We start from the raw sequence: 14,900 nt of genomic DNA, 5'->3' as shown, positions 1-14,900 counted from the left end.
TACATTTTAAATGTGTCTTAAGTGTCCAAATACATTTTGGTGACACTGCAGCTGTCTTGTTAAGTCAATGTAGCACAAGATGGGCTGGATCTCTTTAAAAAGCTTGGCTAATCCATATCAGTTATACAAAATCCTGTTCTCGTCCCCTCTTGTGCAGAACAGGGGCCTAAAAGAGAAAAGAGGGCAACAGTGAGAAGGATAATCCACTTAGATAATCTTCCAGTTTAAAGACCATTTACCAGACTGATATTATAGCTCAAAAAGTGCTTATATTAACTGGGTACTTCACTGATATGCCTAGAAGCAATAATAGTGTTATTAAAATGCTCATCTGTTCAAAGGAAATTCAAAGCCTTAACAGAATGTTTTGGTAGTCACATCAATTATTCATTTGAAATATGTGAATACTGACATTGACATGAACTGTCCATTATTAATGGATGACATGTGACGTTGGATGTATTCTGATGAACTTCGATGAAATTTCAATGCGCTCAGTGATTGTATGGTTAAAACATAAGATGGCACTCATCTTGAGTGGGTTGCCTCTTATAAATGCCTTGGTATCTGGCTTGATGATAAGTTGACTTTTGGTATTCATATTGATAGCCTCCTAAAAAAACTCAGGCCAAAGTTAGGTTTTTATTTTCGCTTAAAAAAAATAAAAAATAAAAAATAAAATTATATATATATATATATATATATATATATATATATATTATTTTTTTTTTTTTTACTGCAAGAAAATGATTATTCCAAAGTACCATTTTGTCAGTGTTAGACTACGGTGATGTAGTTTATATGCATGCAAACTTGACTCTTTTAAAAACACTGGATGTAGTCTATCATGCTGCTTCACGATTTGTAAGTGGTGCAAGTGCCTGTACACATCATTGTAACTTATATAAAAAAAGGAGAAAACCCCATATGTTAAATTATATTGTAAAAGCTTTATTGGGTAAATTACCGCAGTATATATCTAGTTTGCTGACATACTGTTCTAGCATGTATAACACCAGATCAACAGAAAACATTTTACTCAAGACACCAACTACCCACACAGAGCTAGGTAGATCTGCCTTTCCCAATCATGCTCCGTATGCATGGAATTAGCTCCAAGGCACATTAAACATGGAATCTGTACTATCTCTTGATCTGTTTAAAAACATTTTAAAGTCCGTTTTTACAGAACAATGTCAATGCTTTTAACATTAGTTTATGATCTCCATTGCTTTTTTTTCCTTTTCTTTAGTCCTCGATCCTGGTATGTTTTGTGTTTGTTTACTGTGTGGTTTTTATGTCCTTCTTTGTATTTCTATGTGAAATTATTTTGATGCTGACAGGATCATCTTGACCAGGAATCCCTGGTAGAAGAGATATTGTATCTCAATGGGATCTTCCTGGTTAAATAAAGGATAAATTAAAAATAAAGTTGTGAGACCATACTGAAAAGCATCCTTTCTCAAGCGAATCTGACACACATAAAACAACTTCCATCAGGGGACTGTTAGTATTTCTAGAGGTATAATTCATTTAAAAGCACATATCATATATTTAGAAATGGGTCATGATGTAATGCACATTAAAAAAAAGCTCCAAACTCAGAATCAGGATTAATGACATACAGTTTGGATTTATGGAACAGAGTGTAACACACTATGTTACATAAAGACAACAGAATGTTGACAACAGTTAGCAGGTGCTTTTATCCAAAGCATCACAAAATACAGGGGGAGAGGGGCATATTGTTTCAAATCATTTTGTAATACTGAACATTTATCAAATATTCCGAATATGAAACCATTACCTGGATGGTTTTTGGATGTCCTAAACCGTGCGCTACCTGTGCTAGTGTTCAGCATTCTTCACAGCATGCATGTCTGCAAAGCTTCACTTCAAAAAACTAAGAGATAGCTTGCTGATATTTCTAGTTGTAACATAAACTGTGAGAAGGTAGGAGAGCATGCCAACCACTTCATACATTACATGATACAATGAAGCATCAGCCAGTGCTGTGTAATGCTCATCCATTATTTCTAGGTAAGTATTACATTTTTTGTACCACCAAATTGTATTGGCCATGCAGATACTGGGTATAATCTAATGGTGTGTGATGGTGCTAGTAACATCTGGTTGAGGATGGCACATATGGATTGAAATGTTTATAAGCAACAGGTGATTGCATGCAGTTGTTTTGACTGATTTTCATTCATTTCCCTGTACATAGTTACTATCACAATTAGAATGTTGTTTTTAGGTAATGGGCTATCTGCTTGTTCAGGGATCACATTCATATGATTTAAATGTTAAATATCTTTGCGGTGACCAGTGTCCAAAAGGTACCTGTCATGTTATTATGTGGTTTGACTTATGTTTGATTTACTAATGCACTTAATTATGTGATGTATTAAAACGTAATGACAGTAAATGACAGAATATTTTACAGTAATTCTCTGTAATGTTAATTCATTATCTCATCCGGGGATGGACTACTTTATAAAGCATTTACGTAATATGTATGTTATTGTCAAGATTATGTATGTTATTGTCGAGCATTGTCCATGTGTGTAGCGGTAATACTATTTCAGACTCAAGAGCATTTAAAGAGATCTGCCATAGAAGACTGTCATTGGATTGGGTATATTATATTTGCATTCAGAGCAATCAGGCTCTTAACTGAGTGGATATGGATCACCCGCTACCAAGAAGTCTCTTTATTTCACTTTTTGGTATAGCAAACTTGATGTTTATGTTTTAATTGATTTCTGAGGCCAGAAATACAATTAAATGCCTGAATATATTGGAAAAATTTGGATCAGAGTGCAAAAAAGGCCCCGAAGTGACTAATTATTGCATTCAAAGGATTGCATTATTGTGCATCAGTCACCATAGTGCTTATGCAACATCAGAACAACTTTAATAAGTATATAAATAAAATAATTATTTCATGATGGTAAAGCTTTTTTCAGACATGACCTTGAAAAGACTAAAATAGTTTTCATGCATTAGTGATGACGCAAATCAACATGACTTTCTGTGGAGCTTCTATGCTCCAAGATGCAGTCAGAACAATTTCAACACAAGGCAACTGAACGCTTAATATTTGTATGATGACTTAACATAGCTCTCCTTTTGTCCATATGTCTGTTTGACTTTGTTTTGGAACTAGCTGTGGTTTTATTAACGGTTTCCAATGGTTACTTCACTCTCCTCTGTTTAGACAGTTCCTGTTGGGTAATGTTTCTATGACAGATGTTTACAGAGCAACACTCTGGGTCTTATATGCTCATCCATAATACAACTCTTACCAATGTGAAAAGAACTGATAAAAATTATCTGAGATCAGTCTTAAAGGGTGACATATCAAGTCTTGCATAAAAATCTGAAGCCAGAGGTGAAGGTTTAAATGGTAGTTTGGCAACGCTCATAGGAGAGGACTTACATAACCTTATGTGTAGTATTTTATCTTGCACAGAACAAAAAAAAATTTTTTGTTTACGTAAAATATTATTCAGAATCTGTATGATTGTTGACTGTTGAATGCACATATTGTACCAGATTATCTCAGTGGTAGATGTATAAAATACAAAAATAACCAACACCAGTACAGGCAACGTTTTTATGACGGCGAATGTAAAAAATAACCAAAAATAAATAAAGGCTGACTATATCTGACTTATGATGCTGAATGTGTATATCTTATTTATGATTGCCAATCTTCAGTTTTTATAAGCACAAAACAAAAAATATCAGTCCATAACACTGACACTGCACTTTCACTTCCTGAGAATGTTTTAGCCCTGAGTTGTGGCAATGTTTCAGACTGTGTTCCATGACAAAGATCTATGCAACTCTAACTAGGTTTGATCTAATATATTTAGATAACATTTTAGAACTTATAGCTCCCAGTCGCAACAAACCCATTGAGTTCAGTGAAACCAGCTTACTGTATCTGCTAAACTGAGCAATTTAAATGTTAGACAAAGAGAGAGATGCAAGTTGATTGGCTACCCGTTTACATGTCAAAGGACCAATCAGCTTATACTTAGGATGTGCACAAGTAATTGAGTAAGAGTACTCATTCTGCACCAGCTACTCGAGTATTCAAAACACTTCTCAAATATCGCAAATTAATTGTCCTTTCTGTATTTGCTTGCCATGAGCAGCGCTGAATTACACTGTTGCCTCTGAATCTCACCAAATCTTGCAGTTACAATTGAGTCCATTGGGGGGCGCTGTGGATGTGTATCGTTGAGGTGTTGAGGGAGAGAAGATGTAATGGTGTCTGTGTTTTCAAACAAAGCCAAGTGAGGCAATACTTGTTATGTTTTGGTCCTTATTGAATTTTGCTCTATTTGAATTTGGTTCTTGTTGGAGTCATGCAAATCAATGGATGAGGATCTGCTTTTATTAGTGGAAAGAAAATGAAAAGCAAACTTAGAAGCTGATTAGACCAGTGTGTGTGTGTATGTGTGTGTGTTAAATATATGAAAACTGGCAGAAGGCATTTTATAAAAAGCCAAATTTCACCACTTTTTTATTCTGAATAATAACATGTGAAATAATAAAAATGTGATAGCCTTTATGTAGACTGAGAGTTTATGTATATGCATTAGCCTACTGCTGTCAGTATTGGTTTTTAAGCTCTGGGTGAGTGCAAATGTTTTATACTGTTATTTTTAAATGTTTTTTTTGTTTTCAATTTTTATTAATGCATATAGTTCATAATTTTTTTTCCAAAAGAAAAGCACAGTTTGTTCAAGTTATCTTATTGTGAAGCCGTTCTTAGTAACGTTTGTGAATAAAACAAAATATAAGATTTACGTACATGTCATACGTGTTATTTTGTAATGTGCAATTTAATTTACTTAATTTAAGTATTCGGGTACTCGTTTTTTGTGGGTTAGAGTACTTGACTACAAATTTACTAAAAATGCCCATCCCTAGCTTACACTAGTGATGGGTCGTTCATGAACGATACATTCATTTTGAATAAATCTTTTATGTGACTCAGAAGAACAAGTAGTCTCAGAGAGTGATTTGTTCATTTTGTTTTGGCCGCGCATGCGCATTGCGCAACCTCCGTTCGTTTCTTACGTGAAAACTGCATAGGCGCTGTACAGGAAACAGAAATGATTAGTTCACCTTTCAACTCTTTTGGTCTGAGTCGTTTGTTCTTTTGTCACGTGATAGTCGTATACCCAATGCACTGCTCACATAGGAAACAGAAATTATTAATTCACCTCACGAGCCTTCTTGTCCAAATCGTTCGTCCTTTTGTCACGTGACAGCCATATACGCGGTCACGTGACAAAAGAACAAACGACTCGGACCAGATGATTTGAGAGATGAACTAATAATTTCCTTTTCCTGTGTGTGTGCATAGCATATATGGCTGTCACGTGACAAAAGAACGAACGACTCAGACAAGAAGATTCCAGAGACTAACTAATCTTTCTGTTTCTCATAATTTGTCCTTGGCTGCATTATAATTTTTTCCTTATTGGGACTATAATCAAAGTTTGTGTAAGTAGACATGTTGGGGGGGATTTGGCTATTGAAAATGTAACATTTTAATTTAATTCTACTCAAATGATTGAAATGACTTGAATAAAGATTTGTTCATTTTGCTGAACAAGACTCAAAGATCCAAATCAGTAAAATTATCCGATCTTCCCATCACTAGCTTACACCATGTGAGCCAGTTGGCCTCACATGTCACATGTGAGTGAGCCAATTGGCCAAGAGATAACAGGTTCAAAGAATAAAAATAGTATATAAAGTATATATATAAAATATACAGTAGGTTGTATTGTACAGTATTGACATTCAGGCTGTCAGTTGATAGTCAGTTGCCAGTGTGTTGTTAAGAGTGAATATAATTTATGACAGTCCGGAGTGAGATAATAAGATTGCAGTGCTGATGTATGTTGATTGTGAGAGATCAAGAGTTCAAAAGTCTGATTGCTTGGGGGAAGAAGCTGCCATGAAGTCGGCTGGGGTGGGTCCTGGTGCTGCGATACCGCCTGCCTGATGGTAGCAGTGAGAGCAGCCCATGGCTCGGGTGGCTGGAGTCTCTGATGATCCTCTGAGCTTTTTTCACACACCGCCTGGTATAGATGTCCTGGAGGGAGGAAAGCTCACCTCCGATGATGTGTCTGGCAGTTCGCACCACCCTTTGCAGGGCTTTGCGGTTGTGGGCGGTGCTATTGCCGTACTAGGCAGTGATGCAGCCAGTCAGGATGCTCTCTACAGTGCTGGTGTAGAACCATGTGAGGATGTAGTGGTTCATTCTAAACTTCCTCAGCCATCTCAGGAAGAAGAGGCACTGATGAGCCTTCTTCACAACGGCCTCAGTGTGGATGGACCATGTGAGTTCCTCTGTGATGTGGACACTGAGGAATTTGAAGCTGCTGACTCTCTCCACCGGTGCTCCATTGATGGTGAAGGGGCTGTGTTCTCTGTCTTTTCTCCTGAAGTCCACCACAAGCTCCTTGGTCTTGCTGACATTGAGGGAGAGGTTGTGCTCCTGACACCAGCGTGTCAGAGTGTGCACCTCCTCTCTGTAGGCTGTTTCGTCATTGTCAGTGATCAGACCTACCACCGTCGTATCATCAGCAAACTGAATGATGGCATTGGAGCTGTGTGTTGCCACACAGTCATGTGTGTACAGGGAATACAGGAGTGGGATGAGAACACAGCCCTGCGGGGCTCCAGTGTTGAGGGTCAGTGATGAGGAGATGTTGCTGCCCATTCTAACCACCTGGTGTCTGCTTGACAGGAAGTCCAGGATCCAGCTGCACAGTGAGCTGTTTAAGCCCAGAGCCCGGAGTTTCTCATCAAGCTTGGAGGGCACTATGGTGTTGAATGCTGAGCGGAGGTCCACGCATTAAGTGTGATTAGTGACGGGATGTACACAGCAGTGATAATGACTGCTGTGAATTCCCTCGGTAGCCAGAATGGTCGACACAGAAGCATGAGAAATTCCAGATCAGGAGAGCAGAAAGACGATAGAATGTACGTTCCTCTGATCACACCAGGATTTGTTGATCATAAAACAAACACCACCACCTCTGCTTTTACCTGAGAGGTCTTTCGCTCTGGAAAGAACCCAGCGGGTTCGATGGCTGAATCTGGAATCCAAGTTTCTGTAAGGCAGATAATGCAGCAGTCCCTCGTCTCTCGTTGGAAAGAGATCTGTGCTCTCAGCTTGCTGAGCTTGTTGTCCAGAGACTGAACAATTGCCAGTAGAATGCTGGGTTGCAGGGGTCGATTTGAGCGACGACTTACTCTGATGAGAACGCCGGCTCTATTTCCTCTTTTCTTTCTGCATTTCCGCGGCTGGGCAGCCCAGACAAAGGGCTCCGCTGGCGTGTTTGTAAACAGCGGGTCGGCACTGAGGAATTGGAAGTCTGGTTTTCGTGTACAATTGCAGAACCAATGTCCAAAAGTGTTTGTCTATCGTATACAATAAGGCAGACAACATCCAAGACAAAAAACATAAGAACTGTAAACAAAACAAAGATTTGTAGTATAAGGGCTACAATTAATGTATTACATGTCATGTAAATTAATTGGACAAAGATTGTAGTCCTTATGGTATTGTTAATCACAGACCTTATTTAACTCATATCAAAAACTGATATTCTAAAACCCATTAGAATTTCCTGAAGGAGTCCATGCCTCAAAAATGCTAATTCTCTTCTGGATTTCAGGAGTACAAACTGAACAGCTCTAATCTCTAAGGCTTTTCTTAATTTAAGGGGTTTGTTGCAATTGGCTGCAGAACTCTTTTTTTTATTTTTTTAAGTCCAATCTTTGCTAGAATGTTCGATTTTTACAGAAACGATTCTCTGTAGTATGACAGTCCATGGAATAAAATCTTTGATCATCTACCACAGTGGTTCTTCAACCTTTTTTAGATGAACACCCCCTACTTCATTCCCAATTTAATAGAGCTGAAGTAGTGATATGATAACATTTATTATCAATCTATTTCTTCCTAATGTACAGTTAGTGATACTATAGTAAATTCAAGGGTGGTGATGTTGAATTCTGTGCCGAATTCAAATGGTTTCCGAATCTCGCGCCGTGCTTCTCACTGGTTCTCGCAGCGCTGAAATGATAAACGGTGATGGTTTAAGAGTTTGAGACCGGTCTGTGAGTAAAAACGCCCCTGTTCTGTTCTGTACATTGAGCTGTATCCAACTACAGAGCCAGACACGTGCATTAGCTGAGGTTGTGACTCCGCCTGTGTATTTTATGCTGCTAAACCAGACACTTCAGATGAACCACAGTACAAATGTGCACCAACCCGTATAATGGAGATCTGGTAAATTCCAAGTCAAGATAAATATTTTTTATGCAAAGAGGAACTTAATTGACTGATAAACACCCCCCATTTGTAACCTAACGCCCCCCTCTCTACTAATTTGCTTTCAGCGCCCCTGGGTATCCTTTGAATGCCCCCGCTGAAAACCCCTGATCTACCACAAATGTGAAACCATAGGACATCATCACAAAGAAAAAGAGATTTCAGATAAAGTAGCAAACAGAACCTCATATTTCAAAGAAACTTTTCAAGAAGGCCTTAAAACCCACAACTGAGGCCTTCTGCTGAACTTTCCCAAATTGCATCAGTTCGCCAAATCCTAACACAAAATCTATAGAGACAGACATCACAAGGTTAGCTTGACAATAGCCGCTTGGCTCAAAGTCTTTAGCGTGTCAATCAGACTTGACAGAGAAGAGGAGAAAAGAGATGGAATGCTTTTCCACCCACACAATAAACAGCAATATAATGTGGTATGGGACCTATGAGAATTATTTCCGCATATCAGAAAACCAAGAAATCCCTCACAAGTTTAGCAGTTGGTGGGTGAATTAGTTTCTCAGCCAGCGGCTACCTATTGGATTCCAAAGCTAAATTATTTGCTATGATGTAACTGGATATGAGCTTGTTATGAGTCAGACAGACAGAGAGGATTGAGAAGAGATGCATCTCTATGCTTCAGTGGGCTTGAAGACAAAGTGCTTACACACACACATACGAATTTTGACGGCAATCATTTTTGAGTCTGACCCTTCTCTCATCCATCGCTATTCAGACAGCGGTAAAAGCTGTGCCAGTGTCCCCAGCGAGACCTCTAGAGAGAAGTCTCTGAAGTCAAAGGGAAATAAAAACAACAGCTCAATCCACCGGAAATGTTTAATGTGCCTCACAGCGGTGCTCATACAGTTTCATTTGTCTATGTCTGTTCAGTATTTGGGTTATTACACCATGTCACATGAATTGTCCAGAATGTTCTCTGTCACCTGGATCAAGGTTATCTCTATCAAAGGGAAAAGGTTTGGCTGGTTTGCATGGCCCAGTTAGCCCATGCTGGCAGATGCCCTAACTACACCATCTGTGGCAAAAAGCATGTTTCTCCATTGACTGTCATTCAAAATTACCCATGTATTATGACAAAAATAAATGTTTTGCAAGCAATATATTAATCACAAATGCTACTATTATAGCATATGTTTTGGTAGTGATCGATTGATTTGTAGGTCTCTTAAAATCATGAAATGAACTATTTGTGTGTCACAGCTCTGGACAGTCGCTAGCGAAGGCCTTGGGACTCTGTTGTCAGGTAATTTTCATGCGGCTCCTGAGTGATAAGTCACATGGCATTAACAGTTCAAGTGATTGGCCTGAAAGAAAAAACATTTTTCTAAAACCGAGCACCCATGAGCAAAGATGGCAGAATTCAAATTGGATACTACTAAGGGATCATGCTCCAGCCGAGCAGCTGCCATTGAGATGAACAAGAATGCTAACAGATAGCATTCTCTTGGGTATTAAAGACAGTCCACAGAATCTGTTGAAGTACCCACAGACACTTTCCTAGATTTAATTTAAAGAATGCCTTGAGTATGTAATTTGTCCATCACTTGACAGTGAGAGCCACTTCATGTAGTGTGTACAGTAAAAGACATGCTCCCACAAGTCTGTCACTCAACTCCCCTTCCTAAACCACAGTGTCATCCTCCTCTCATCGTTTCTCTGTCCGACTCTGCCTCTCAGTGCCATTAGTCACAGTGCTGAAAGCGCAGTCAGGCCTAGACCCTGTCCTGTCCCACTCTTGCTCACATACCCAGGGGAACTAGTATTACCCTGGGAAGAGCTATCTGCTTGACTGCTCTGTCTTTATCCCTTGATCAAACACTGGCACACTCATAAAGCACCGAAAAGTATCATAAAAGCAGTCCATACAGCTTGTGTGTCATTTTGCAAGAGTTCTGAAAGCATATGATAGGTGAGAAACAACATGATTGGTGAGAAACATGAAATTTAAGTAATTTTTCAGAGAAAATCTTGGCATTAACTGCATGTTAATAAATGCTTTGAGATGCTCATTCACAGTGACATGTGAGAACTTGCATTTTTTTTTGTTCTAAAACAAGTTTTCGCATGAACACGTGATGCACTGTTAATGAGATTCTCTCATAATGCTTGTGAACATGCAGTGGACATCAATATTTTCACTGAAAATAACTTACTGTACATTTTGGGTGGTTTCTCACCAAAACCTATCAGAAAGACCTATTCAGAAGACTTGCAATATGACACGTGTCGTACGGACTATTTCAATGATATTTTTAAGCTTTAATGTGAGTCACACACAACTACTGTTGTATTGAGAAGACAGACAGGGATATTCGTACTTTTTTTTTCTTTTTGTATTTCCACATAAGAAAGAAAGTCAGATGGGTTTAGGACAATATAAGTGTGAATAAATTAAAAAATAAATTATATTAGCGCTAATCGCCTTCATGTGCTTTTGGAGCGTCACAATTTTGCTCACCATTCACTTGCATTGTATGAACCTACAGAGCTGATATATTTTTCTAAAAATCTTAATTTGTGTTCTGCTGAAGAAAGAAAGTCATACACATCTTGGATGGCATGGGGGTGAGTAAATGATGCAAGAATTTTCATTTTTGGGTAAACTATTACTTTAAAATGAACTGAGCCACATTTGACATTCTACATATAAAATCTAAAAGGCCACATCATTGACGCAAATTATTTATTTTAAATAAGTTCGAGAATGACAGCTACATTTTGTCATTTCACTATATAGGGCCTAAAATGGCCTGACAATTCAAATAATGTATGCAAAGTGTCAAAACCAGAGGACAAGAATGTGATTATTTAGCTGCTGCAGACTTACAGTTTGTCTTTGAAAATGTTGAAAACATTGAGCAATCTACATCATGCATGCATGCAAATTTAAAGCCTATTATCCTGTTGAACAATTTAACAAATGACTTAACATATCTAATCTCACCTAGCAGAAATCCTTAGCCTTCCACAGCCATGAATAAAATGTTATCTTTTAACTGAAAAGAAACCTTTAATAATTCCTTGACTAAATATACTGGTTTATATTTGGTCTAAATCTCATATTACCATGCCTCAGTTACTCTTCTCCAAAATATTGTATAGTTGAAAACAATAACTATTAGATTAATAATATTTCATGAATAAACCCACTAGACTCAGTATGCAATATGTAACTTCCCTGGTTAGAAAAGGGCATTCCCGTGATACAGAAACATGCAGATTGATTCAGTATATTCTGCCACGGAAAGTTATTTTCTTCCCACAACAAAGAAGTTTAAGCAATAATTCCATGGCACAGGTTTCCACATTTACAACTAAAATTTGGTTGACCTCATTCTCTACAACATTAGTAGAATTAAGAGAAAAAGGAAATGAAAGAGAAGGGAAGAAGGGGATTTCACAAATGCCAAAGTTACAAGACATCGCTGTGAAAGCAAGTGGTCAGACACATGAAAGCTATCAGGTGGAAGTTAATTCAGAGAGCCTGAATCTAAAGTGAGTGGGAGTGAGGGGCTTTCCAGAACTCTGATAAGTTCCTAGGACTGATGTGCAACAAGTGAATCTGGTAGGCATGTGACAGCCATCAGGTGTACCACTAAACATCGAAAGGCAGTGAATTCCACATAATACAAATGTTAAATGTGCATAATATACATTAAAAAATACAAATGTTTACAAAAGGGGGCCTGGGTAGCTCAGTGGTAAAAGACACTGGCTACCACCCCTGGAGTTCGCTAGTTCGAATCCCAGGGCGTGCTGAGTGACTCCAGCCAGGTCTCCTAAGCAACCAAATTGGCACTAGCAAATTGGTTGCTAGGGAGTGTAGAGTCACATGGGGTAACCTCCTCGTGGTCGCTATAATGTGGTTCGTTCTCGGTGGGGCGTGTGGAGAGTTGAGTGCGGATGCCGCGGTGGATGGCGTGAAGCCTCCACATGCGCTATATCTCCGTGGCAACGCGCTAAACAAGCCACGTGATAAGATGCGCAGGTTGATGGTCTCAGACGTGGCGGCAAATGGGATTCATCCTCCGCCACCCGGATTGAGGCGAATCACTACACGACCACGAGGACTTAGAAGCGCACTGGGAATTAGACATGCCAAATTGGGTGAAAAAAAAAAAATGTTTACAAAATGCAAATTTTTTGTTATTAACATTTTTCATTGATTCAAAGACAGACAAAAATAAATTTAACCACAAAATTATGCATTAGGAATCAACTTATAACCTGATGCTTTTTAGGATCCTAGCCCATTCTCCCTCCTCCAATACCAAGTTTAAATCTTTCTCCCATAATCTCTTGAGAGAAGACGAAGCTCCATCCCCCAGACTCTGATTTAACAGGGAGTAATACACAGAAACTTCATGACCTTTCCCATAATCAGTAATCACCATTACCAAAGTATCTGCTGCTTTAGGGGGGTGCACACCACTCCCAAAAACAGTACAGAGCAGGTGGCACAGCTGTAAAAACCTAAAGAACTGAGATCTAGGAATCTTAAAATGTTGAACCAAATTATTAAAAGATCTCAGTACTCCACTCTCATATAGGTCACTGAGTGTAGTAATCCCCCTCCCAATCCACTCTGACCAGCAGAAAGGGGATTTATTAATATGTAATTTAGGGTTCAGCCATATGCTTGAAGCAACATTTAAATAAATGTCCGAATTAAACACTCTGGACACTTTAGTCCAAACCACGTGCAAATGCGAAATAACGGGGCGTGACTTAACTTCTCCGGTTAGTTTGATCGAAAGGCTTTGCAATGGCGAAATAGGGGCAAGAATTCTTGTTCAATAAGAAACCAGGGAGGGGCTCTCTCAGGTGGAAGCGACCAGTGAGCCAAATGTCTGAGACCGAATGCATAATAATAAAACAAAATCTTGGGTAGGCCTAACCCACTACCATATCAAACGCCTTTTTGGCGTCAAGTGAGATGGCAGCGACCGGAGACTGATCATTCGCTACTGACCACATGATATTGATAAGACGCCTGATGTTATCAGAAGAGCTGCGGCCCTGAATAAACCCCACCAGATCTATATGTATAAGAGATGTCATAACCTTACTTAATCGGTTAGCCAAAATTTTTGACAAAATGTTTACATCTAGTTGGATCAGGGGGATTGGACGGTAACTTTTACACTCACTTGGATCTTTGTCCTTTTTAAGAATCAGACTGATCTGGGCTTGTGTCATGGTTGGGGGAAGCTTTCCATTCTTAATGATTCAGTGTAAACTTCTAACTAAAGTGGAGCCAGTTCTGTAGCACAGGATCTAAAACATTCTGTGGCAAAACCATCTGGCCCCGGAGCCTTGCCAGTAGGTAGGGACTTAATTACCTTGTCAAGCTCCTCCAAGGTTATCTCAGAATCAAGAGCGTTTTTTTGCTCAGTCTTCAGTTTAGGAAGATCTAATGGTTCCACAAAGTTTCTAATGTCTTCATCAGTAGACGAAGATGTGAAACTATAAAGATCAAGATAGAATTCTTTAAAAGCATTATTAATATCAATGGCTGAGGTAAAATTTTCACCACCAGCAGATTTCACTGAGGGAATTGTAGAAAAAGACTCTCTCTGCTTTATATATCTAGCCAAAAGCTTCCCTGCTTTGTCCCCCGACTCAAAGTATGACTGTCTTGCCCTGAATAACCAAAACTCCACTTTCTGCGACAAAATAGTATTATATCTATATTTCAATCGGGTCAATTCTCTGAGGCCATCAGATGACATACGGCGCTTCAGCTCTGCCTCTGCACTTTTAATATTTCCTTCCAACTCCACGAGTTCTCATGCTTTGGATTTTTTGATGAATGAGGCATACTGTATGATCCGACCCCTAAGAACCGCCTTAAATGCCTCCCAAGCCACGCCCACAGAGGATACCGAGGACCAGTTGGTCTCCATATAAACACTGATTTCAGTCTTTAACATTTGTTGGAAATCAGGATTTTGCAAAAGAGATACATTAAGGCGCCAACTATATGATTTCTTTTTCTCTATATGTGGCAACACCTCTAAACTCACCAGGGCGTGATCCGAGATTAAAATGTTTCCAATTGAGCAATCAACAACAGATGAAATGAGGGATTTGGATATTTAAAAAAAAATCTATTCTAGAATAAATCTTATGGACTGATGAAAAAAAAAATATAGTCTCTACCAGATGGGTTCAAAAGTCTCCAAATATCTGCAAGACCAGGATTTTTACACATTCTGTGAAGCGTCAATGTTGCTCTAGGGGGCTTGCACACTTTTGCTTCACTATGATCAAGGACTGAGTCCATCAAAAGATTAAAGTCTCCTCCCAAAATTATATCATGAGGGGTGCCAGCGGCTTGCAACATCCCTTCAAGATCTATAAAAAAGCCCTGATCATCAGTGTTAGGTGCGTAAATATTAGCCATAATCAACCTTTGCCCCTGAATTTCTGCTAAAACAATAACGACACTTCCTAATTTATAATTAAACTGTTTGAGACATTTGAATTGTAGATGTTTACTTATCAA

The 14,900-nt window shown here is 38.8% G+C and overlaps 1 long non-coding RNA gene across 1 annotated transcript in view; it reads right to left on the bottom strand.

The window, feature by feature from the left end:
- LOC127438569 (uncharacterized) overlaps positions 1 to 14,900 on the bottom strand; it is a 93,270-nt gene continuing 78,370 nt past the window's right edge. The window contains exon 4 of the long non-coding RNA XR_007896760.1: positions 1 to 166. This is a non-coding gene — a long non-coding RNA (uncharacterized LOC127438569). The remainder of the gene's footprint in view (positions 167 to 14,900) is intronic.

Source organism: Myxocyprinus asiaticus, chromosome 4 (assembly GCF_019703515.2).
Source record: "Myxocyprinus asiaticus isolate MX2 ecotype Aquarium Trade chromosome 4, UBuf_Myxa_2, whole genome shotgun sequence".
In the NCBI taxonomy this organism is placed as follows: domain Eukaryota; kingdom Metazoa; phylum Chordata; class Actinopteri; order Cypriniformes; family Catostomidae; genus Myxocyprinus; species Myxocyprinus asiaticus.
Note: the sequence above shows the minus strand (reverse complement) of the source record. Positions and strands in the feature narration are given on the sequence as shown.